The 25,622-nt window shown below is 34.1% G+C and overlaps 1 protein-coding gene across 8 annotated transcripts in view; it reads left to right on the forward strand.

The window, feature by feature from the left end:
• The window catches only part of PCDH9 (protocadherin 9), a 1,016,093-nt gene that overhangs the window by 289,301 nt on the left and 701,170 nt on the right, over positions 1–25,622 (forward strand). The gene's annotated exons all lie outside the window — the stretch shown is intronic.

The following is a 25,622-nucleotide window of genomic DNA, read 5'->3' on the forward strand; positions in this document are numbered from 1 at the left end:
TCCACTGCTATATGACGTCATGACACCAGAGATAGAACAACCAACTTTTAAAAGAATCATGGATTAAATAGGAGCATATACAACCAGTTTTCAGTTTTTGCTGAGTCTGATTTTCCTTCAGTAGTTATGATTTTGTGTCCCTATATACCTCATCTAATTTTTTTTTGGATTTTTTTTAATTCAGTTTTATTGAGATATATTCACATACCATGCAGTCATACAAAGTGTACATTCAGTTGTTCACAGTACCATTATATGATTATGCATTCATCACCAAAATTAATTTTTGAATATTTTCATTACCACACACACAAAAATAATAATAATAAAAATTAAAGTGAAAAAGAACAACTAAAGTAAAAACACTGGGTGCCCTTTTTTTTTTTTTTGCCCCAATTTTTCTACTCATCCATCCATACACAGGACAAAGGGGAGTGTGGCCCACTAATCTAATTTTAATACTTACAGAAATACTATGGCAGAGAGTATTATTTTCCATTTAAAGGGAAAATTTTTTTTATTGAGACTCAAATCTTCCCATGGTCATCTAAACATTTAAATAAAGTTGCATATAGAACCTAGACCCATCAAATTCCAAAGACATTTCTTCTATCACCTGAATTCTTCTGGTAAATTAAAATAGCATTTTTTTCCTGTAGTATCCCAGAATGAATTCTATGTCTATTTGGCTCAGTTGAATTTTGAGGAAGAATCTCTTAGTTGAGACATGATCTACTATTTTTTTTTCCAGTTTTTGCACGACCCCCAACACTTTTTTTTAATTATAGAAGTTGTAGGTTTACAGAAAAATCATGCAGAAAGTACAAAGTTCCCATGTAACACCTACAGTTTTTCCTATTATTAACATTTTGCATTTTAATTCTGAGTCTAAAGCCTTTCTGTATATTTTCCTTTCTTTAATATGTACATACCCAGTTTACTCAGAACTTGCACCAGGCAAAATTGTGAAATATAGAAGTCCCTATTTCAGGGTTTCTCTCCTGCCAGTATCCCTTTCCCCTTTATCTTGTTTCTCTACTTATTTTCCAAAGCCCTTTTCTATCCTTGTTTCATTCCAACTAGTCCACTAAGATGATAGGTGATAAAAGATTATGGTTCTGCATCTCCCAGGAGTATTTACATTTTAATGGGTGTCTCTAGCTTATCAAAAAAGCCTCCAACATGCAGCAGAATGAATTCTAAAGGTAACAGGCGGAGAGCGATATTTTTAGAAAGGAGCATCTGGCTTGCCCCTTTAATCACATCCCATAAGCTGCCTACTCCATTTATTTGTAAGACCTTGGCTTTACTGTTTACAGGGAGAAAGTTCCCTGTAATTGCACATGCTTTTTCAAAGGTTTGAATCCTGTCTCAGAGATGGTGTGATACTGGTATCTCAGTGTTTATTCTCTCTCCTAGTCCCGCATTTTTGATGACTGGAACAAATTCTAAAAAGCTGTTTAACGATGATGTAAGGCCTTGAACAAAATGAAAATCTGTTGTTTTAGCATATTTGGAAGAGACTAATTCAGCTGTCACAGGATGAAAGACTTGTCTGGAAATGCCATCTTTCCTTCTCTGTGTTAGGCTGCACACCTAAAGGGAAATAATGTTTTGGATAAATGTTAGAGTCCTCTTGGCTGTATGTGTATATATAAAAGAATGCATAAAAAAGCACCCAGCAAGCTTTTGTCACTTCACCTGCAGAATGCTCTCTTTAAAGCATATTTAGCCAGGCTAGTACGCCTACTTGTTTTATCAACTGAAAGAACTGAAAAGATTAAGAGACAGTTTTTTTTTTTTTTTCTTTTAAGTGTTGATTTAGCATATGCTGGATTAAATTGGGTTCTCTCTATGTAAAAATAGCCACCCTACTAGGTGGTTTCCAACCTAAGATGCTGAATAATTTTCAAAAGACTTAGTAATTAAGTGTGATGATAATACCTTAAAATGGAAAACAATTAAAAGGAAGCTTCCAAACACTTTCTTGAAGTGAAGAAAATTGGGGAAGCATCCGGAAAAATGTGGCCTTCATTTGGTCAGTTAAATAATATCCTGTTATTTGACTGCTTAGTACACCATTCCTTCTTGACAAAATGTTAACATTTGTCACTCATTTCAGCTTTTGGATAAAGTTCTCTAGGCTTTTACCAATTTCCTGCTTTACATTATTCATTTCTCCTAACATTCTGAGGATGCTTGTGTTTTATGGGACTTATAATTAAAGATGAGCCGCTTAGTGCCATACCTTTTTTATGCATGATTGTACATACTCAGGAATGAAGCAAAAAGAAAGAGGTATATAAATCTGTATCCTAAAGACAAATTCTGCATTTCAACTTCTTTCCCAAGAGCAGCTATAAATAGCTTTGAACATTACAAGGGCAAGATGTAACCACAATAGCTAATTTAACAACTGAATTTTTGAGAAGCTCCTGATTGTTATTTTTGTTTACTGGGCAATCATGGATCACCAGTAATCCCTTAAATTCTTACTGTCTGCTAACAACTGTGCCAGTATAAACTGCACCTATTTCTGAAGTCCAAATAAATATTAACATTTATGCAGTTTTAGGTTTCTTGAAAATCTGTTAGTACTTCCAAATGAATATGGTGAGCCAACCATTGTCTCAGAATTCCCAGTTTATGTCAGTGTCATCATTTTTCTCTGTCAGAAAACTTCAATTGTGAAAGTAAACTTTGAAAACCTCATTAGCACCATACATCCTCATCTTTTACAGTCTTGTCAATTTTAGGTCTGTCATATTTCTCCCATTAATTTTCTTTATTTTAAATTTCTTCCATACTATTGTAGTTACCTCTGGATTAGATAATTCCATAACTGCCTGACTTTTCCTCCTCCTTCCAGCGCTATCTGTTTAATCCATCCCACTGACTGAAGACAGATTCACCTTCTGAAAGAGCACTTTTAATTTTGTTATCCCGCTAACCCCCATTTCTTCTCAAATATACCATAAATTCATTAACTTGGCAAGGCATGGTCCTGTCCAATATCACCCCGACCTACATTTCTAAACTCAGCTCATAAATGTTTTCCTTAAACATAACCTAATTTCAAGCCAAAAAGAATTATTTATTCTTCCCTAAACAGATCTCTTACTTTCCCAGCTTTATATGTGGGCCCACACTGATTCCATCCCCCTGCTCTAAACCCTCCAATCTTCATTCATATCATTTTCCAGGGAGTCTTTTCCTGACAATATCCCTTCTGCCATCACCCAAAAGAAAATTAAGTTGTATGAAGATGTTCATTAAACTTCTTCAGGACTTTACCATTCTAATGACAATCATACTCTGCTTGTACGACAGTTGTTTGTATACTTGTCTTTTAACACTTGTACTAGGGAGTATTTTTTTTTGGAGGGAGAACATACCATACATGTAGTAGTTTGTAATGCAAAATGCTTAATATATAGAAGATATCAATAAAAGTTCATTAGGCAATTGAATTAAACTCTTAACTTGACAACCACCCACTGAAACAGGACAACTTTAGGAGATCAAGGTGTGTCCTAGCCCACAGAGAACTAAATGAAAACATACATATAACTCTGATACTCAAGAGTTTATAAAATACTCTTAAATAAAATTACAAGCTGTTGAAATTTGGGATTATATATTTATGGTCCTTGCTATATTTTCTTTATTCCCATTATTGTTATTAAATATGCAGTTGCATAATGTGTACTCTTTTCATGGGTGTTACATATGACATTCTATAAAATATTAATAAGGCAAAAAATCAGATACCATATGTGCCCATAAATGTAGAAGAATGGTATTCTTTGTGTTTTCATATACCTTCAATATAACTTCATTATACTAATGTTTAATGAATATTTATTTTGTTCTCACTCTTCACTCTAATCACGATCCTTTTGAGCATTTTATAACTTTATGCTTAAATGTGATCTCTACACTTTCCATTTGTTTTAAAATCAAGGAGGTAGTTGCATTAAAGAAAGAAATGTTTTTGACAAAGGTACAGAACATTTATTAAACATGTTTTTGGTGCAAGAAATACAGGGGCTCAATTTTTGGAAAGTATTGTGGTTTTGAGCTGTTCTTGTATTGACAATAACTACCATTCAGATATTACTTTATGATTTTCAAAGTGAATTAATAGTTATTTCAGTATTTTCTCTCAACAACCCTAAAATATAAATGTAGGATAATTATTATTACCCAAACCTGCCATTGAGAAAAATAAACTGTAGAGTTTTCAAGAGATAGGCCAAGTCAGGCAGTTTGTATGCAGGCAAGAAAGATGATTCATTAGTCTCTTCAACTGACATTTTTGCCTCATCTTAAGCAGACTTTCTGGCCCCCCACTGGTGCCATTAAAGCCATGTAAGTTTTCTACAATCTCCTTTTCCTCCATTCCTGCCCTCCACCCCACGTTTTTGCTTGAGATCTTCTCATATTCTAATATTGATAGAGAAATTACACAAAGAGGTAAGAATATAGAAATAGATGTCTATCTCCAGGAGTCTCTAGAGAAAGCTATAGCTTAACAAATCTATAGCCAATTTTCAGCAGACTTTTCATAACCTTAGAGTAATTGTATTTGAATCTAATGGAAAGAATTTTCATGCAATTTCAAAATTTCTGAATTAAGTAAACTGAAATTTTGAAGGAACTGGAATTATAGCTAGAGAAATTATTGGGGATAGTGGATTAGAGAAATGTTAGTTCTCTTTATCGTTTCTAGAAGCCTTGTTTATGTATCTAGAAAATTAGGGTAGAACATCCACATCATTTTTATTAATATTCTTCCATTGTCCCATTTCAAATAGACAACTGTGCATGACCAAAATAGGCCCTATAATTAATCCTACAAGTGCAAAGTGAGGGATGGGGAGTAGGTAAAAAACAGAGTGCCTGGCTAGAAAAGTAGTAAACGCACACTAAGATGGAATTACAGAACTTCTGTAACATAAACCTAATAACCTGTCTTACCATGATTTTTTTTCTGTTTTGCAAATGCACTAGAAGGCACGTTTTAATAGCTGTCTTTACTATAAATCAGTATTAGATATGCTATTTAAACTAACACAGTTTTTAAAATAAATGAGTCAGTATAACACATCTCAAATCAGACTATCAAATATGGATAATTAAAACCTCTTGTGTGTTTTTTCTTCTATTTGTGAATTTGGCATAGTATCAGGAAGAACATATCAAAGGTCAGTCAGGGAAGGCTTTGAGCTTACTAGCAACTTTCTGTTCTTCAAGATTTTTATCACCTGGTGTGGTTAATCCAGAACCTTGGTGGCTCATCCTCACAGAGATATTCAGACACTGGACTCATGGTACTTAAGGGTTAAACTGGACAACCAATTCCTTCATTAAAATGAAGAAATTTAGACTCTGTATTAGATCTGCACTAGCTTCTAAACTTACTGATCATTAAAATTTATTCTGTAAAATTTTATGGTTTCTGGTATTATAAATTGATTTGATTTGTATAATGAAGAATAGTCAAACCTTTACAAAAGAGGGATCTTTTGCAAAATTGGTCCATTGGCTTAGTAAATTTGCTTTGAAAAGTTTATGCATTTTTCAAAAGTCTACCTATTTTTTCCTCTTTTTCCACTAAATGTAATATTAGTGAGTTGTTAATTGAATTAAATGTAGTTTTTAATGGTAATGGCCTCTTTCTAGTCTATTGACATTTTTTATTTTGAGTACAATATATATTACCTCAAATGATTCCAGACTGATTCAGGGGCATATGTTACTACTAAGTAGTAAAAAATATGTTAAAATACTTCTGATTGAGTTCATGGATAATGTGTCATATGCAAATGACAATGTCTCTGCTTAAATATTTTGATACCACTTATGAATTTTGTTAAAGTGGTAAAAAAAAAAAACAACTCAGATGAAATTAATTGAAATAATATGGATAGCATAACATTTATTGGATATCCATTGTCAAGCAATGTTTTATGTACTTTAAACATGAATGCTTATTAAATACAACTTATGTATGAAATAGGTATATCATTAGCCACATTTTTTCAATGAAGAAGTTAAGGCAGGCAAAGTTTATTAACCAAGCTGGCAGTCTATGAACTCAAACATTAAACACTGCCTATATTTTTAGGCAGTGATTAACAAGTCCTTTCTGAATATATGTCTCAAGATTAAGTGCCCAGATAGCATTTTTCAAGAACTAAGCAATGGAATACTTTCATTTTAGCATTTCCTCTTTTGAAGTCAAGGTACATAATATTATTTTTTTCTTTTGTGTATTACACTTTAGGTCCCATAAAGCTTTTCTACAGTTTTCTTTTGGATGGTTTATGGTTTAGATTTTATTTATATGTTCACAATACATTAATTTTTTGTGTATGATGTGGAATAAGAATTGAGGTTCTTTTTTTTTTACATATGGATATCCAACTATTCTGGCACCATTTGTTGGGAAGAAGGTCTTTTTTTGGCGAAATTGTCAACATAGCTTTGTTGAAAATGACTTGTCCATGGTATATATATGTGTGTGGGTCTGTTTCTGGACTGTATTTGGTCCCTTTGATCTGTTTGTCTATGTTTATGTCAATACCACAGTGTCTTGGTGAAGGTAGCTTTATAAGTCTTGAAATTGCATACCATTAGCCCTTTACCTTTGTTCTTCTTTTTCAAAATTTTGGCTATTCTAGATAGTTTTGTATATATTCATGTCAATTTTAAAACCATCTTGTCAATTTCTACAAAGAAGTCTGCTAGAATTTTGATTTAGGTTACATTAAATCTATAGATTAATTTTGTGAGAATTAACATCTTTAAAATATTGACTCATCCAAAGTACAAACATGACATATATCTATTTATATTTTCTTTAATTTCTCTCAGCAATGTTTTGTAATTTTCACTGTACAGGTCTTACACATATTTTGTTAGATTTATCCCTAGTTATTTCATCTTTTTTATGAATTTTAAATAATGCTTTTTAAAAATTTCCATTTCTGATTGTTGGCTAACAGAATATAATAATACAATTGAATTTTGTGTATTTATTCTGTGTCCTATGATTTTCCTAAACTCACACGTTACTTCTAGTAGCTTTTTCATATATTCCGTTGGACTTTCTACATACACAATTATGTATTTTACAAATTTATTAGGTTTTACTTCTTCCTTTCCAATATGGATGGTTTAAATTTCTTTTTCTTGTCTTCTTGTACTGGAGAGAAACACCAGTGTTATGTTAAATAAAAGTGGCAAGAGTGGATGTCATTGCCTTTGCCAGATCCTAAGGAGAAAATATTCAGCCTTTTCATTTTTAAGTATGATGTTAGCTGTAGGTGTTTTATCACAGTGAGGAAGTTCCTCCTTTATCAGTTAGAGAGATTTTATCGGGGATGCATGCCAGACCTTGTGTGTGTGTGTGTGTGTGTGTGTGTCTATTTTGTTAAAATGTTGAATTGCATTGATTTTTGAATGTTAAAGTGAGTTTAAAGCTGTCCTGGGATAAACCCCACTTGGCCATGATGTATTATCCTGTTATTGCAATATCAGATAAAGTTTACTATAATTTAGTTTGAAATTTTTGGAACTGTGTTCATGAGGGATATTAGTCTGTGGTTTTCTTGTAATTTCTTATTCTTGTTTTGATGTTAGAGTAATTATAGCCTTGTACTTTAAGGATTATTCCTCCTTTTTTTCTTTCTTTTTTTTTTTTCAATTTTTTTTGCCAGAGTTACCATAGAATCCGTGTTTCTTCCTTAAAGCTTGGTAAAATTTTTGAACAGTTGTCATAATGTTTTTATAATATTTCCTAATTATCCTTTTTATATCTGTAGACTCTGTATTGATGTCACCTCTATTACTGATATTGGTAATTTATTTATTTCTTTTATTTTTCTTAATCATTTGGACTAGAGGTTTTTCAATTTAATCCATCTTCTCAAAGAACCAACTCCTATTTACCTTGATTTTCTCCTAGTATTTTTCTGTTTTCTATTTATTTTTTCTGACCTATGTTATTTCCTTTCTACTGCTTATTTGAGGTTTAATTTGCTGTTCTTTTTCTAGTTTATTAAGGAGGAAATTGTCATTTGTTTGAAACCTTTTCTACTTCTATTATAGGTGTTTAGTTTTATAAACACCTAAAAGTACTGCTTTAACGGCATCCCACAATTTTGGTATGTGAAATTTTCATTTTGTTTCAGTTTGAAATAATTTTTAATTCCCAGTTTGGTTTCTTCTTTGACCATGAGTTATTTTGAAGTGTGAGATTTTGAAATTTTCCGGAGTTCTCTCTGCTACTGATGTCCCATTTAATCCCATTGTGTTCAGAGAACATACTGTTTGAGTTGGATAATTCTGAATGTATTGAGTCTTGTTTTAGGCCTCAGAATGGACTATCTTTGTAAATGTTCTAGGCACACTTAAAAAGAATGTATATTCTGCTATTGTTAGGTGTAATATTCTTTAATAACAGATCAAGGTAGTTGTTTATGTAGTTCAAGTCTTCTATACCCTTACTGATTTTATGTTTACTTGCAGTTGTATTTGTTTTTACTTCATGTATTTTGAAGCTCGGTTAGTTGGTGCATAATGTTCAGGATTTTTATTTTCTCTCGATAAAAATATGTACTGGGTTGAATGGTGACTCCCAAAATTCATTTCTACCCCAAAACTCAGAATGGTCATCATGGAGTAGGGTGGGCCTAAATCCAGCATGATTGGTGTCCTTCTAATAAGAGGAGTGGACACACAGAGGCACAGAGGCACACAGAGGGAAGGTGTCCCTGTGATGGAGACAGAAATTGGAGTGCTGCAACTGAGCAATGCCTAGGATTGCCAGCAACCACTACACGCCAGGAGAGGCCAGGAAGGGTTTTTCCCTACAGCATTTGAAGGGAGTATGGCCCTGTCAATAGCTTGATTTCTGACTTCTGGCCCCCAGAGCTTTGAGAAAATACATTTTTGTTGTTTTTAGCCACCAAGTGTGGTAATTTGTTATGCCAGCTTAATAAACTAATATAGCATATCATTATGAAAGGGCCCTCCATATTCCTGTGAATATGTTCACTCTGAAATCTACATTGTCTGTTGTTAATATAGTCACTCTAGTTTTCTTTCCATTAGTGCTAGCATAATACATCTATTTCTATCTTTTTACCTTCAAGATATCTGTCACTTTATAAATCAAATTTAAAAAGTAAATTCTGTGAAACAAGAGACAAACATCTTTCCCAGCCCCAATGATGTGGATTCATGTCTCTAAAATAAATAAATATTTGATTATATATTAAATGCTACTTATACATAGAGCTTCTACACTCTTATATCAGGCATTTTCATTTATACTAATATCCAAGTGTTTCAATTTCAGTTTATTTAGATATAAAACTTTAAGTTGACCTTTCTTCCTTTGGGAATTTATTATTAAAAATAAAAATTACTCTGAGATTCTGCTTATTTATGTGAAGTAAACACATGTCCAGAACACATATACAGTTCAGAGAACTATTACATTTTACAATTATTTAATTGGACTTGATTTCATCCTGGAATCATGATTGTAGAGAATTAATTATTAATAAATAAATATTTGTTGATTCAAAATAATATTCAGGAAGTATATTTTCGAGTAATTGTCATGGATTCTTTTGTTTTATAAAAAATTTTACATTTATAACAGGCTCTAAGTAAATTTTGAATGACTCAAGGTTAATATAAGATAGTTTGAGGGAAAAAAAATTGTGCCCAAATGCAAGCAAAATCCATTATCTCATAGTAGCTAAGCCATCACACACTGCTTGAATGAATAAATCTGCCCCTTTTATATAAATTTTCTGATAAAATGGAATATGAATAACTGATAAGCATTTCCCAAATTAAATTGAAAAATATAAAAGGAAATGCAGTTTTTCTAATATTAGAATTACTGTGATATGTGTGCACATGCAATTCAAATAAAGGTTATTTGCATATGTGAAATTTGCATTTATATATAGACAGACACATAATATATACATATTACTCAAAAGTAAAGTATAAGTGTTTATATTAATCTAGCAAAAAAAATTTCCTGGCCTTTTCGAACTCTGCCTGTGATGGGTTTAAAGTGAAAAAGAGGGTAAAAAGGTGAGAAGTAAAGAGGAAATACTTCTTCCCTGTGTTTTGAAGGATGGCATCACTGATGGTAGTTTCTGCCTGAAGGTGGGGATTACTGATGAGAATATTCCGAACGCTAAACAACCGTCATATGTAAAGATTGCTTTTTGATTTACAGAATTTGCTCCAGTTTATTTCTTGTACCTGAATTTAGTCAAAATCCTCCATTCAAAAACATCCGTGACTCCAAGCTTCCTAAACATCCATACCTAAAGCTCCACAGCTAAATTAGTGGGTCATTGCATTTGCCAAGTTAACCATATTCTAATTCTATGGCATTTTGAAAATGTCAGTACTGTATTCATTCTGGCTTATTATGTAAGGGGAATTATTCCATTTAAATCTCAACTTTGTAGCTATGATCAGTTTTGCTAAGTAGCATTGGTGATTGGATCACATCCCCACAAAAGGCAAATCTGCTTCTGTGGTTGTGAACCCATTTGTAATTAGGAACTTTGAAGAGGTTATTAGTTAAGGTGTGCCCAAATTGAATGAAGGTGGGCCTTAATCCAATGTGGCTAAAGTCCTTATAAGCAAAGGAAATTGGACATGGAAGGAGAAGTCACTAGGACCAGCCAGAAGTTGATATTCAACAGAATCTGGAAGAGAAAGGAGAAAACACCACCTTACACATTGTCATGTGATGGAAAAGCCAACAAACCCCAAAGATCAGCAGCCAGAAGAGACCAACTCCAGAGAAAACAAGCCTTCTACCTTCTGAAGTCATGGGCCAATAAATTCCTGTTGTTAAGCCAACACATTGTGTGATATTTATTTTAGCAGCCTGGAATCTAAAACAGTAGCCAGGAAACTTAAACAGCAACCATGCTGATAATTTCCTCTTTTTTTTTTCCCTAATGTTTGTTAATTATTCCTCTGTGGTACCTGAAAATTTCTGGGTTAACCATCAGTATTCTCTGAGAGTAAATGCTAGAACTCCCCTAGGTTGGAAGTCTGAAATGTCTGCCTCTTATAGATGTTGATAAAATTTACTTTTATACTTAGAGAATAAACTATACTTTTGGAGCTTTTTGGGGGGGACAGGGGTGGCAGGGCAGTGAACCACACACAGTTCCACTCCATCAGTGAGATTATTTGTTTACATATGTATTCAATAAATGTTGAGTTCCTACTTATGCAGACTTTGTACTAGCTGCTAGTAACACAGCAGTAAACTAGCAATACGTGTCTTGCCCTCATGGATCCTAGAGACAGAAGTGCAAGAGGCAGAAAGTAGCAAGAATAAGAAAATATGTAACATAATCATAAGTACTCTGCAGAAAGGGGAGATTGATCCTGATATTCTAAATGTAACATTTTAAAATAAAAGTTAAGAACATAAATTTTAGAGTCAGGAAATTTCTGCAAGTTTACTGAGATTGAAATACCTCATCTGTACAATAGGATAAGAAAACTAATCTCATATAATAGCTACTATGATGACCAAATAGGATAATGTATATGAAATGTGTGGGCAAATGTCTGGCACATTATAAATATTCTAAAGTGATAGTAGTAGTAGTTGTTATTACATGTATCTGACAAAGGCAAGTGGTAAAACTGGAAAAATATATTAAGGACTATAATGACTGTCACAAATATTTATATCCTTTTTCTTATTGTTTGAGAAAGAAATTTTACATAATCTTAATGGAAATAGTTTGTTCTGTCTTCCCAGATTGGGCACCACACAATTTTGTAAGGTTTTTTATACAATTTAATCTGTAGGATTTTCAGTCTTTGGTACAACAGTATGATAGAAAATATGTCAAACAATAATAAGAATAATGCCTTTGATTTGCCATTATGAGAATAAATATTATTATCCTTATTTTACAGATGGAGGCTTTAAAGCTTAGGGAGATTAATTGTATTGGTTGAGGACTCTGTTACTACTGGTAAAAATTGAAATTCAAACTCATGTTTTTTAATGCAATGACATTACTTCTTCTATTATGAAATTATAAACCAGTTAATATATCCTTTTAACTTACTTGTTTAATAGCCAGTTAATGAAAGAGCCTGGATATTAATTTAGGTCTCCTTTGTCCATATACAGGGATTTTTTTTTTTTTTTCACAAACACATTCTTTACTTTACTTTCCCCCATCATTTTTACTTGTCTAGATTACTTTTGAATTTTGGTTTTGTCACCCAACATAATTGTATAACACTCTTAATTTTCTTCCTTCAGAAATCTGGTTAAATATACCTTCTAAAAAGTGAAAACTCTCTTACAATAGTCTTTAATAATTCTCTGTAAAGCTTCAGGTACAACTAGTGATTGTAACCATAATATTTAGTGGGGGAGAAAAAAACCCCAGAAAAATACTGCACGTTATGTTGTTAGATTGGAAATTAGTTACGATTAGAATGTGTGGATGCTAGATATTAAGCTGTACCATGCATGCTTTCTAAAAAATATTCCAAATGAGATGGATCGTGTCTGTTAACCTCAAGCAGAACGAGTATGAGTTTCTTAGGAGTAAACAAGTATCATTTTAGACCTTTCCAAATGTCTATCCATGTTAATTTTACACAGTAACAGTTTTCATGATAAATACCACAAAGGACTGTGCTGTAACTAACTTTCAGAATATTATAGTTTAACATTTATTTTTGTTTTCTTTCTTTCCTTTGAGTTAAATCCTGTTATTTTTCTGCTGTTTGTATGTTAACGTTTACACTGTCATCAAAACGGTGCATCTCCAAGTGAGTAACTGTTGTATAATAATTATCTGCAATAAAGATTTTGCTTTCCATTATTTCACTGAAGTTAATAGTAACTATTCACCTTGACAGAACTTACTCATTTTATTTATACCATTTGTCACTATGTTTCCGTTTCACAAGTGCACCTTGCTTATTGTAGTATAAATAGGGAAGCTTAGAAACCACTGAGTTCAACTCAGTACCAACTTAAAATTGCCTTGCATACCTTAAGCAGGCAATTACAAAAACAAAAACAAAAACACTGAGTGAATTAGTGAAGTGTGAAAAATCCATAAATGAAACCCATGTACAAATATCAAAAGAAAATGCAATCATCATAAAATCTTCACTAAAACCTCCTTGGCATGACAACAATTCCTTCAAGCTTATCTGCATTTTGCTCTTAGGCCTTAATGAGAGGTTACGTTTTTCTTAGATGGTGTAGATTGTAATTATGTAATAGTCAACTTAGTGAAAACACTGCAATGCCTTATTGTCCAGTCGCTCTACTGACTCGGTGTTGTTGACTTCCCGGGCACCACTCAAGTGAAGTCATTTGTTGGGTAGTAAAGCAGGCAATGGACACTGGGTGCTTGGACTGTGTTAATCAACCTAATTTGTATTTATACAAATTGTGACATTAAAAATGATTAATTTTGGTGCAGATGATAGCATGTGAGTGGATCTTGTCTTCTTTGCTTAGTTCTATTGATGCCTAATGCCTCTTCTACCCCGATTTTTTCTGCCTAGCTTAAGTTTTATAAAATAACTGGATTTTAAATACTTCATATAAAAACAAATGTTATGTTTTGAGCTCCTTAATTAGAGCTGAGGCAAATTAATACAAATTTTCTAACTAATATTTACAGAATCCAAGACACTTAAAGGATGCTGAGATTTGATTGATGACACTTTTTTCTGCCTTGTTTGCCTGACGTTCAAATTGCTGAAGATCTAAACAGCAGAACTGAACATTTTGTCTTGACAGGAAAACAACAACTGAAAATATCTTACCCTGAGTAAAGTACTTTTAGAAATCTAGTCTGAAACAACTAGCGTATTCTTATTCCCAATTTTAGATACTGTGGTCTAATAAATCTACTTTATAGTACCAAATCTTGAAAGTGTTTTTCTCAGAGGGTGCCAGATTTGGCTGTATTATTTGGATTATGAAAGAACACCACCTACAAGATGATTATATAGATATATATATATGTGTATATATATGTATGTATATGTATATATATTTGATGTGTCATCTAAGCCTGTTGAATTTTACACAACAGTTACTTTATTCCACTGAGAATCTGAGAAACATATTTTCTCTTAACCGATTCTTTAATACTTTCTTTGTTGACAATGTTGAAAATATACTGATTTCAGAGATAAAAGGCACTTTAGATCATAGATTATTAAGAAATAAATCCTTTATAAAAATAGGGCATTTGCTTTCTGACAGAAAAAGACTCATATACAGCAAGAAATCACACATGTCTCAGTATACAAGGGACAGTGCCTGGAAAAGCAAAATACTATGTTAGTTTACTGTGAAATAGGGTAGTATTGCAGTTCTCTAGGTGATAGAATATGGAGAATGCACGATCTTTCTAAGAACTTTTAAATATAATTTTATTGTTTAAATATGCCACTTATTCTTCAAGAATAAGGTTCCCAGTAACTCAATAAATTTGATTATTTTAAGGCCTTCAAAAAATAATTATTTCTAAGCTGCTAGCTGTATTCTAAATTTTGGACACCTTACTGAGTATTATAGAAATGCTTTTGTGGGCATGTATTTCTCCCCGTTACACCACTGTGAATTTATTTTATTCTCAGTTGGTAGTATGTAATTCAACAGAGCCTTATAAATCCATTACAAAAAAAAATCTTAGGGTATTTGCATATTTGAGCCTAGATAAAAATGAATGTTTGCTTTTTTTTTTTTTTTTTTTAACTTTCCAGAAGGGATGATGTGGCTTCTCTTAGTAGGAGTTGGAGGAAATTCAGTTTTTAGTTACTAATGCTACTCTAGAAATTATTTATTGGAGGAATTCATTTTCTAGATTTTCTTTTTTTGTTTCACTAATGTGGCTTTTGAATATTCTTTTGAATTTATGGTTGTAACAAATATTTTACAAATCACTGTGGAATCAAAGAACTATGAAGGGATTTAAAATAATTTAGGGCTGAATGACAGTTGAAGGGATGTTATTAGCTAACTCTGAAATTATATAGAGGAAGAAACTGAGACGCAGAAAAGCTAAGTGAAGTTAGTTTAGTATTATACACATAGCAGTGGCAAAGCTAAGATTTTTTACTCAAGGCTCCTGCATCCTATGAATCAAAAGTGCTATGGTGCTCTTTCAAGAAATAAGATCATGATTTGTTCTTTAAGTTCTCCAGGAAAAGAGATTCTACAGTTTCCTTTGTGTTTTGATAGCAGGTACTAATATTTGTATCCATTTTGCTAGGGACTTTCCCCCTCAGTGATCTCCTATATACTTCATTCCTAGTAATATAACAATTTTATTCAAACAAAAGGAAGTAGACACATAGAACCACATAAATACGTAAATGAACACACGCTCTTTAATACCGCATGTGTACTTAGTCACTGAACATATAAATTTCTCAGCTACTCATAGTACTCTAAGTGATATGATGTTAGAGTGGAATTCCAGAATTGCTCCTCCTCCCCCAGTAGGGGAGAAACTCACTAGGTCTAACATATTTTCATAATTAGTCTAACATTCTAGGAATAAACTCTGAAGGCCCTTATAAAGAAATGACAGTTACTTGGCAGTATGTATGATACAAAATACATTAGACATGAATCAAGGCTTATCTGGATACAAATCTCAGACTTACCCACTTAAACTATCAGCCTCTCTTTCCTCTTCTGTAATTGCACTTAATATTATCAGCCTCATAAGTTATCACTAAGACAATATAGGTAAAATTGCTGCTTAAGATTGTTTTCTTCCACAGAAAAGTCCTTGGCTTCAAAAAGGTCTTATACTCAGTATCTACATTTCTTTCTCAAATTGGCTAAGTAAATAAAGCTAATTATTTTTTTCCCCTCTTCAAAAGTTCAATTTTGGGAAGCAGATAATAAAAAAATGCCAACTCAGTGTGGTAAGACCTACCATATGGAAAGTACAACATGCTAAGTGAGTACATAAGAATGATAAGAAATTTTATAATAAAAATTCTGTTTGGAGTTTTTGATTTTCCTATTTGATATTAAAATCAAGGCACTAAGGTTTTGACAAAATTAATTTCAATTTTAGAATTTATTTTCATTTATAGTTTGAAACATTATTATTAGAACAATATTAGTTGGGAGCTACTAAGGAGTAAATGTGTCCCTGAAGCAGTTTTAGAACAATAACTTAAAGAGAGAAAAAAAAGTATTTCAAGCTAAAAAGTGGGCAGCAGATTTGTGGAAATATTGAAGATACCTGAAGTTTAACAGGCATATGTATCCATTTTTTTCAAATCACTCTTGCTCAACCAAAAATATTTGTAGCTCAATTTTAATGATGATTGTTTGGCAATTGAGGGCAAAGTGTGTTATTTTATTATTTTCTTTACTAGAAATTATTATTGTTATTCCAGTATAATTATTTTAGGAGATCTGGAAGATATTCTATAATTTTTAATGATGCATGTAGAACAGAATTCAAAATCACATATTTGGGGTTAAAATGTTAACTTATTTCACTGAGTATTGGTAAACCTAAGTTAATACCAAGCAAGCTTTCAATATATTATTTTTATATGCAAATCTACTTTCTCACCCACCAATATTCTTTCATATGTGTGTGCACGCAAACGCATAAAAGGAAGCATGTATTATAGTTTATAACACCTCCAACTGATCTCTTACCAATCACTCAATACATCAATTAAAAAAAAAAAATAGTGCCACTAAAGGTTAGCACTCTCTGTACCACATAAACTGCCTTAAAAATAAATCTTTGCACATTAACCCCTTTCCAACTTTCTTTTCACAGTTTCTGTTCCTAAATAAAATGGTCTATTTGAAGGTTCTTTCTCATCATGTTTTCTTCTAGGACAGAAATTCTGTCCTATAAAGTTCAGGCTTGTATAAGAATTTTTCATGTCTGTGTTAGTTTTTATTTTCAACTGGTCTACACATCTGCAAATTTCATCCATTAATATATTTAAGTTGTTTTAAAAATAAAGTGTTGATTATATGCATATGTCTAATTGCTAATGGAATAAGAGTAATTCTAAAATCCTGCATGAAAGGGGAACAACAACAAAAAAAATTCATCCAACTGAATATAACACTTTGTCGTAAGAAAAATGTCAGAATTTTCAAATTAGGGCTTATCTTGAAATGTATGCCATCACACACTCAGCAGGTTTTAGGCTAGGCTCCAGTGATACAAAAGACCAAAAGATATATCTTTTGGTTAAATCTGTGTCACTCCTGGAAACTGCATACTGGAAACTTTTGGTTTAACAATTAGTAGAAGTATGTTATTGTAACCTTTAAAGATATTTATTTTAAATTGATGATATATCATGTATCACATTTAAAGCAAGAACTACTAAATTGGAGTCAACTTTTATACTTTGTACCTCTGATGAGTTTGGGAAGTTCTCAGGAGGGTCACTGATATGTAAAGACTGGCTCTCAGCCTTGCAGCAGCAAACATTATTTTTTTCAGTTTATGCACAAATAATCTGTCATAGCAAACCTGACATTTTCCAAACTCATGTTTCTCAACAGAAACCAATTTTTAAATTAAAAAAAGAATAGAATTGACAAAAGTATTTGAAAACTTGTGTTGTTGGTGAGCATGTTCTGTAACTTTGGGAAAATCTTTATAAGATTAATGGCATTAAATCAGAGCATAATTCGTTGGATGGAATCAATGGCTGATGATACCATGTGTTAAGGACTTGACATGGAAAACCTCCATTCTGAGATTATACATGCAAAGCAGAAAACTCAGGCCAGCTGCTTACTGCTCCCTACTCTTGAAACTAGAAATACGATGCATTAGAAATGTAATGAGCAATGAGTGACATTTTTCTCTTTGAGTTACTTTTTTTTGTGCTCTCCACCTTTCTAATGTTGCATTACCTTTCAAATAAGATTAGATAGGTTAAATTTTTTTTTATATTAATCACATTTCATATGTACTTTCTTTTTTTTTTTTTTTTTTTTTTTATTAAAGGGGGTTTATTTGGTTACACAGTTACAGTCTTAAGGCCATAAAGTGTCCAAGGTAACACATCAGTAATTGGGTACCTTCACTGCAGGATGGCCACTGGTGTCCAGAAAACCTGTGTTAGCTGGAAAGGCACACGGCTGGCATCTGCTCCAAAGTTCTGGTTTCAAAATTGCTTTCTCCCAGGATGTTCCTTTCTAGGCTGCAGTTCCTCAAAAATGTCACTCTTAGTTGCACTTGGGGTATTTGTCCTCTCTTAACTTCTCTGGAACAAGAGTCTGCTTTCAACAGCTGTCTTCAAACTGTCTCTCATCTGCAGCTCCTGTGCTTTCTTCAAAGTGTCCCTCTTGGCTGTAGCAGCTTGCTCCTTCTGTCTGATCTTATCTAGTGCTCCAGTAATTTAATTCAGACCCACCCTGAATGGGCGGGCCAACCATATGTACTTTCTTAAGGATACAGCAGAAATCCTCTGATTGGCCACAAGACTTTTTTTTTTTTTTCTCAATACTCTTTGGCAGGAGGATGAGCTGCTGGATTTTTATTATTTCTTGTTTGTAATATTTGTTTATAATGTAGATCGGTTAAATTTTTTTTATATTAATCACATTTCATATGTACTTTCTTAAGGATACAGCAGAAATCCTCTGATTGGCCACAAGACTTTTTTTTTTTTGTCCTCAATACTCTTTGGCAGGAGGATGAGCTGCTGGATTTTTATTATTTCTTGTTTGTAATATTTGTTTGTAATGTAGATCCATATAGTCTGAGAATATTTTTAGGTCTTCTATTTTTTTTATCACATGTGTTTAGCTCATCTGTGAGGATTTAATGAACAAAGAAGATACAAAGTAACACTTTTTAATGGAATTAAGTCATAAAGAAAATTTGAATGCTTAACATTCTGTTCATGAATAATGTAGTTTTACGAACCTCAAATCTGACCTTTCTTTTTAAATTAAGTAGGGTGGGGATTGGAGTCCCGTGAGCCGCAGTCATGTAAATGTTGCTGGAAAATCTAACTTTAGTTGGGGTGGACAGAAGAGATAGGTTTCTCTTTAGAAAATTTAAAAACCCTGAGCACATTCACTGTGTGCTGCCACTTAATGCATTGTTCAAGTATTTCCTGCACATCCAATTTTTATGAGAACCTTAAAAGATTTCTAGTAGACAGTATAATCACATTTACTCTCCCCACTTGTATGTGTCCTGCTTATGTGGAGGTCATTGTCATAAAAAGGAAACTTGTTTGGTTTCACCATGTTCCTTTTGCTTTGATTTTGCTTTGGTGGGGGGAGGTGGAGTAGTGGTCAGAGGCCTGATAAATATATCAAAGTAGATAACATTTACAAATATAAGCCATTGTTGATTTTGAGTGAAATGTGAGCTGTTATTAGCATGCACAGAACACATGTTTGTTTGTCTCTAGATTTGCATCCACCAGGACACATACCTTCTTCCCTGCCGTCCAAAGGAATGAATGACCACGATCATTCAGAGATTTATGACAACAGGACTATGGCTCATAATTCCCATGATATATGTGTACTTGATGAAGTAAAATTGTCATCGGTAGATTTTTGTGCCCGTACTTCCAAATGGCTTTTATATTAAATATTGTACCTTTACATATCAAAGGCTACAAGGAACGCATGCCTCTGAAACCAAAACGCTGGGTCCTGCCCAGGTTTCATTTGCCGCCTGTAAATATTGTTTGGTTGAATGGTTAGCTGCTGCTGACACTGACAGGCCACAGGAAAGTACTAGATCAAAATTACTCTTCAAAAGAGATATTTTATAACAGGAACAATGGAAGAAATAAATTTTGGTTATTTCATGAAAGTTACTCAAAATGATGTTGAAGATCACAAGTGGTGTTAGGGTTTTGAGTGAATGTTAGCCCTGGGATGAGAGCAGAGAGCTAAATAGCATTACTTTTAGGTAAAATAGGGATACGTTGGTTTGACAAAAGATTCTCAATGTCTGAGCAGAGCTAGAGAATGCCATAGGAATGTAATTCAGGTAAAAAGATCATTTCTACATATCACAAGGCGAATGCTGGTTTCTTAATAATATAATCAGAAAGCAGAGGCCAAACTTCTCAATTTAATTGGATAGCCGTTAACTGGCAATGTGAGAATATAAGCCACACTTTACCACTACAGCTATATTATATAAAATTTAGGAGCATGGTGGAGGACAATACCTCCTTCAGTTTTCCAATTTATTTTACCACCAGGAATTACTAAGGTTTTTACATAGTAAACTTAATGTGAAAATTCCCTGCATCTGTATATCCTCAATATCTCCCATTATTTTCCTTGTAAGATAAAAATAAATGTAAAATATCCTAGCTGAAGCATTCCAGAAAGTGCGCCACTGTATTTTATCATGTAGATGTATGTGTGTAGGCAAATTGTTATTGTATAGGAGAACATTTAAGCTATCAAGACACTATAACATTTCTAATGTTTTAAATTTTCACAGAAAAAGTAAAAATGAGAGGTCAAATTGATGGGAGTTATTCATTTATAATAAAGATAAATAGGGATGAAAAATTTAATGACATTTAATTATTATAATAATTATCAGCAAATATATTTAATTATCAGCAAAAGTTATAAGGCTGACAGATATGAAAATATGTTATATTGAAATGAATTTGGTGAACATAATTTTAAAAGGATATTACAATTTATTCTGTGGAGGTTGACTAAAATATTTTGGTACCTGTAATTTTAATAGCATGGTTTCTAATTTTTTTTGTAAAATATTGAAGAGCAAAAAATAAAAACACTAATATTTAGCTAAAAGTAATATGCTTCAAGATAAATACATTTAAAATGTCAGAAGTGTGTCCTATAATTTACATTTTGGTAAAGAAATTATTCTCTGTCCAACACGTATTTTTAAACATGGAAGATGGATTCCAGATAATTTGTCCTCACTGTAACCAGTCACAGCTGTGAAACTGTAGTCACACTTTGGCCTGATATGCAAAGATCATGAACCATGGAACCACAAAGCCATTTCTTTACTGGATGGTTTCTTCAGTTTTCTAAGCTCTCCATTTCCAAATCAGAAAAGTGGAAATAATAATACCCACGTTGGGCATTGTTGTGAGAACATCACATTCTATCCACAAGGGTCAAAGTAGAGTGTCAGGTAACTTGTGTTAAATACATGGTATCAATTATTACCATCTACATCAGGCCCCCACCACCTTGTTAAAACAGAGGCATTCTCAAGTGTCATTTAACTTGGAGAAATTCTAGAGTATCCTGACCTTTTCAGGGCCCAAAGTGAGTGGCAAACTTGGAAGGAATCCATGGCTCACAGCTGCCTGTCTTGTGTTCTTTCCACAGGAGCAGAAACAGAGAGAATGAATATGATACGCTTTTTTTTTAATTTTTATTTTGAAATAAATTCATACTTACAGGAACAGTTGCAAAAACAATACAAACCCCATACACAGAACTCCAGCATAACCCCGACCCCCCTCCCCCGATACCCCGATCCACCACCTTTAACATCCTGTCACACCACCATTTCTTTCTTTCCCTCCTTCCCTCCCTATCTATATCCATCATCTATTGCTGTCTTAGGAACATATGAGAGCAAGCTGCACACATCCTTGAACAAATAATATAATTCACATATACATTTCCCATGAACAAGAACATTCTTTTATGCAATTCCATTAGGCGCAGCTAAGAAGTTCAAAAAATTCAACATTGTTACAAAGCTTACATTCTATATTTTGTTTTTTTTTTTTTCTTATGTCCAATCTGGGTCCCTTTGAGCCTCCTCTCCTCCATCCTCAGATCCCATCCAGGATCATCTTTGGCATTTAATTGTCATCTATTTAAACTGTTTCAATTGTGGAAACATATATACAGCCTAAATCTTCCCATTCCAACCCCTCCCTAGCATTCCATTAGTGAGATTAATCACATTTAGAATGTTGCAATGCTATCACCTTCCCACTATCCATTACTAGAAATTTCCCTTCACCCCAAACAGAGACCCTACACTCATTTCTTAATTCCCCATTGCTCCTTCCCCCACTTCTCGTAACCCATACTCTACTATTCATCTCTATGGTCATATTCTCCTATACTTTCTTTGGGTTTACCGTGAGGTTTAAATTTAACCTCTTAAATCTATAACAATCTTGTTTTTCTTTGATACCAACTTAACTTCAATAGGACATGTAAACTATGTTCCTATACTCCTCCATTCCCCCACCTTTATGTAGTTCTTGTAAAAAATTACATATTTTACATTGAGTCCAAAACCACTGATTTATCATTACAGCTTGTAGATCTTGTAGGAAGTATAGTGGAGTTACAAATGAAAAATACAGTAGTATTGGTATTTATATTTACCATGTGATCTTTACTGGAAATCTTTATTTCTTCATGTAGTTTCAGTCAATTGTTTAGTGTCCCTTCCTTTCAGCCTGCTCAACTCCCTTAGCATTTCTTAAAGGACTGATCTACTGGTGATGAAGTCCCTCAGCTTTTGATTATCCGGAAATGTTTTTATCTCCCCCTCATTTTTAACCTCCAGGTGTTTGTGAATTCTCCAAGTCTCTGATGGTTGACTTCTATTTGTATTCCATTGTGGTCAGAGAATGTACTTTGAACAAATTCAAAATTTTTTTTTTTTTTAATTTATTGAGGCTTGTTTTATGTCCCAGCATATGGTCCATTCTGGAGAAAGATCCGTGATCACTAGAGAAGAATGTGTGTCCCAGTGACCTGGGATGTAATGTTCTATATATGTCTGTTAAATTTCTCTATATCTCTCTCTCCTTTCTTTGTTTCTTTGTCGGTAGGGCTCCCTTTAGTATCTGAAGTAGGACAGGTCTTTTATTAGCAAAATCTCTTAGCATTTGTTTGTGAAAAATTTAAGCTCTCCCTCAAATTTGAAGGAGAGTTTTGCTGGATAAAGTATTCTTGGTTGGAAATGTTTCTCTCTCAGAATTTTAAATATGTCATGTCACTGCCTTCTCGCCTCCATGGTGGCTGCTGAGTAGTCACTACTTAGTCTTGTGTTGTTTCCTTTGTATGTGGTGAATTGCTTTTCTCTTGCTGCTTTCAGAACTTGAGCCTTCTCTTCAGTGTTTGACAGTCTGATCAGAATATGTCTTGGAGTGGGTTTATTTGGATTCATTCTATTTGGAGTTCGCTGGGCATTTATGCTTTGTGTATTTATATTGTATAGAAGGTTTGGGAAGTTTTCCCCAACAATTTCTTTGAATACTCTTTCTAGACCTTTACCCTTCTTTTCCCCTTCTGGGTCACCAATGAGTCTTAAATTTGGATGTTTTATTTTATCTATCATATCCCTAAGATCCATTTCAATTTTTTCAATTTTTTTCCCCATTCTTTCTTTTGTTCTTTCATTTTCTGTTCTGTGGTCCTCAAGGACACTGAGTTGTTGTTCAGCTTCCTCTAATCTTGTATTATGAGTACCCAGAGTCTTTTTAATTTGGCCAAAAGTTTCTTTAATTTCCATAAGATCATCTATTTTTTTATTTACCCTTGCAATTTCTTCTTTATGCTCTTCTAGAGTCTTCTTTATGCCCTTTATATCCTGTGCCTTGCTCTTCTTCATGTCTTTTATATCCTGTGCCATGCTCTTGGTGTTTCACTTTAGTTCTTTGATTAATTGCACCAAGTACTGTGTCTCTTCTGATCTTTTGATTTGGTTGTTTGGGTTTGTGTTCTCCATATCATCTGGTTTTATCATATGCTTTAAGATTTTCTGTTGTTTTTGGCCTCTTGGCATTTGCTTTACTTGATAGGGTTCTTTCAGGTTATAAAAAATACCAATCTCTAATTTGTCAGATCTACAGCTTGGTGACATACACTTTCTCTAACTAACCAGAAGATGGCATTCGCGAGCCACCTATTCCCCTCAAGTCAGTTCTCCCCAACTTTGTCTTTGTGGTGTGTGGGGATCTGATTCTTGTGGGGTTCAATTGGTGCATTAAGTTTGGGTATGTTGTTGGTGCTGTCTGCACTGAATGCGGGGCGTGTGTCTGGGTGGTTAGGGAAGCAGGGCAGCTTTAATAATCAAACCTACCAGGTGTTCCTGGAGATTTAAGGCTGTTGCAAGAGTCTAAGCTTTCATTTCAGTCTTGCCACAGATTGTCTCTGCCGCTGATCCACAAGTCCTTGGTATTGGTGTAGGGTCCCTGGGATTTCTGAGCGTGCCCCCCTTCTCAACTGTGCTCTTCCAGGACCTCTGCTGGGGGAAGGCTGTGCCATGTCACAAGTGCGCGCCGGCCCTCCAGGGAAAACCTGGGCCGCTGGGCCATGCAGGGGTGTTCCCAGCCTGCTTTAAAGATGGTTGATGGGGTGTGTTAATTTCTCTCTTTTCGCACAGCTCCGCCTTCCCAGCTCCAGGACAATTAGCTGTGGGTGCACTAAAGGGCACTGTCCACAGACGATATTGTGGCATGTGTGCGATGCTGCGGGAAACACTCCCCATTGCACTGGGTTTCTTGGCACGGCTCTGGGCTGTGGGTCCAGCCCCGGGCAGGAGCGTCCCCAGGCCGCCGGGGAGATGGCTGCAAGGGGCGTGGTTTCTTTCTCCTTTTGGCTCCCCTCTGCCCCCCTGGCCCCGAGACAATCAGTAGCGGGCTATCCTCCATGCCAGACACCAAGACGTTGGCACAGCCCGCTCCTGCCATGCTTCACTGTGTGGTTCTCCCTGTGGTAGCTGCAGTTGCTCCTGGGATTTTTTTTGGAAGAACTAGTCCATCTCCAAATGCCAACCCCTGGTTTCCCCACACCACAGTGTGGCTGCCAGATGTTCAGCCGGCTCACTCACTCATTTCAGAATGCAGACTCCCGGTTTCACCAAATGCACAGTCCCTGTGGATTTAGCAGAACTTGTCCAGCTGGTGCATTGCTGGAACTGATGTTCTGGGTCACTTTCTGTTTTTTTTCCTAGTATTTTTCATGAAGGTGTTTTTTTGCTCTGTCTCACCTACCCACCATCTTAGGTTTCTCTGATATGCTTTTCTTTCCTAAGATTTCCACTCCTCCATCCCAGTGTTGCATCCCAGTGTTGCAGGGGTGTAGTTGAGGGGATGTGAATTCAAATAGGATCCCAAATTCATAAGTTTTATTTGATTGATGGGGAGTACTTTGGCTACTTATTTTTATTGTCTAGCTAAGAAATATTATGCATTTACTAGGCCCTCTTGTATATTCTATACATTCTATATTCTAAGTATTCTATATATCCTATACATATTCTATATTTTATATATTCTACATTTGCATTCTTCTATGTTGTGTCATATAATCTTTTGAATTCAGTACTATTATTATCTCCAGTTTTATAGATGAAGAAAAGGCAACATCAGGAAGGTAAATAACTGGTCCAGGATTGCTCAGTTAGTAAGTGGCCGATCCAAAATTCAAAATAGTCAGCCCCACATTAGGATCATGTCCTCAAATAGAGATGTTACTCTGTTTTTTTCCTTGGAAAAGGACTATCTGAGAACCAGGGGAAAACATTGATACCTGGAAATCT

Source organism: Choloepus didactylus, chromosome 12 (assembly GCF_015220235.1).
Source record: "Choloepus didactylus isolate mChoDid1 chromosome 12, mChoDid1.pri, whole genome shotgun sequence".
NCBI classification, from domain to species: domain Eukaryota; kingdom Metazoa; phylum Chordata; class Mammalia; order Pilosa; family Megalonychidae; genus Choloepus; species Choloepus didactylus.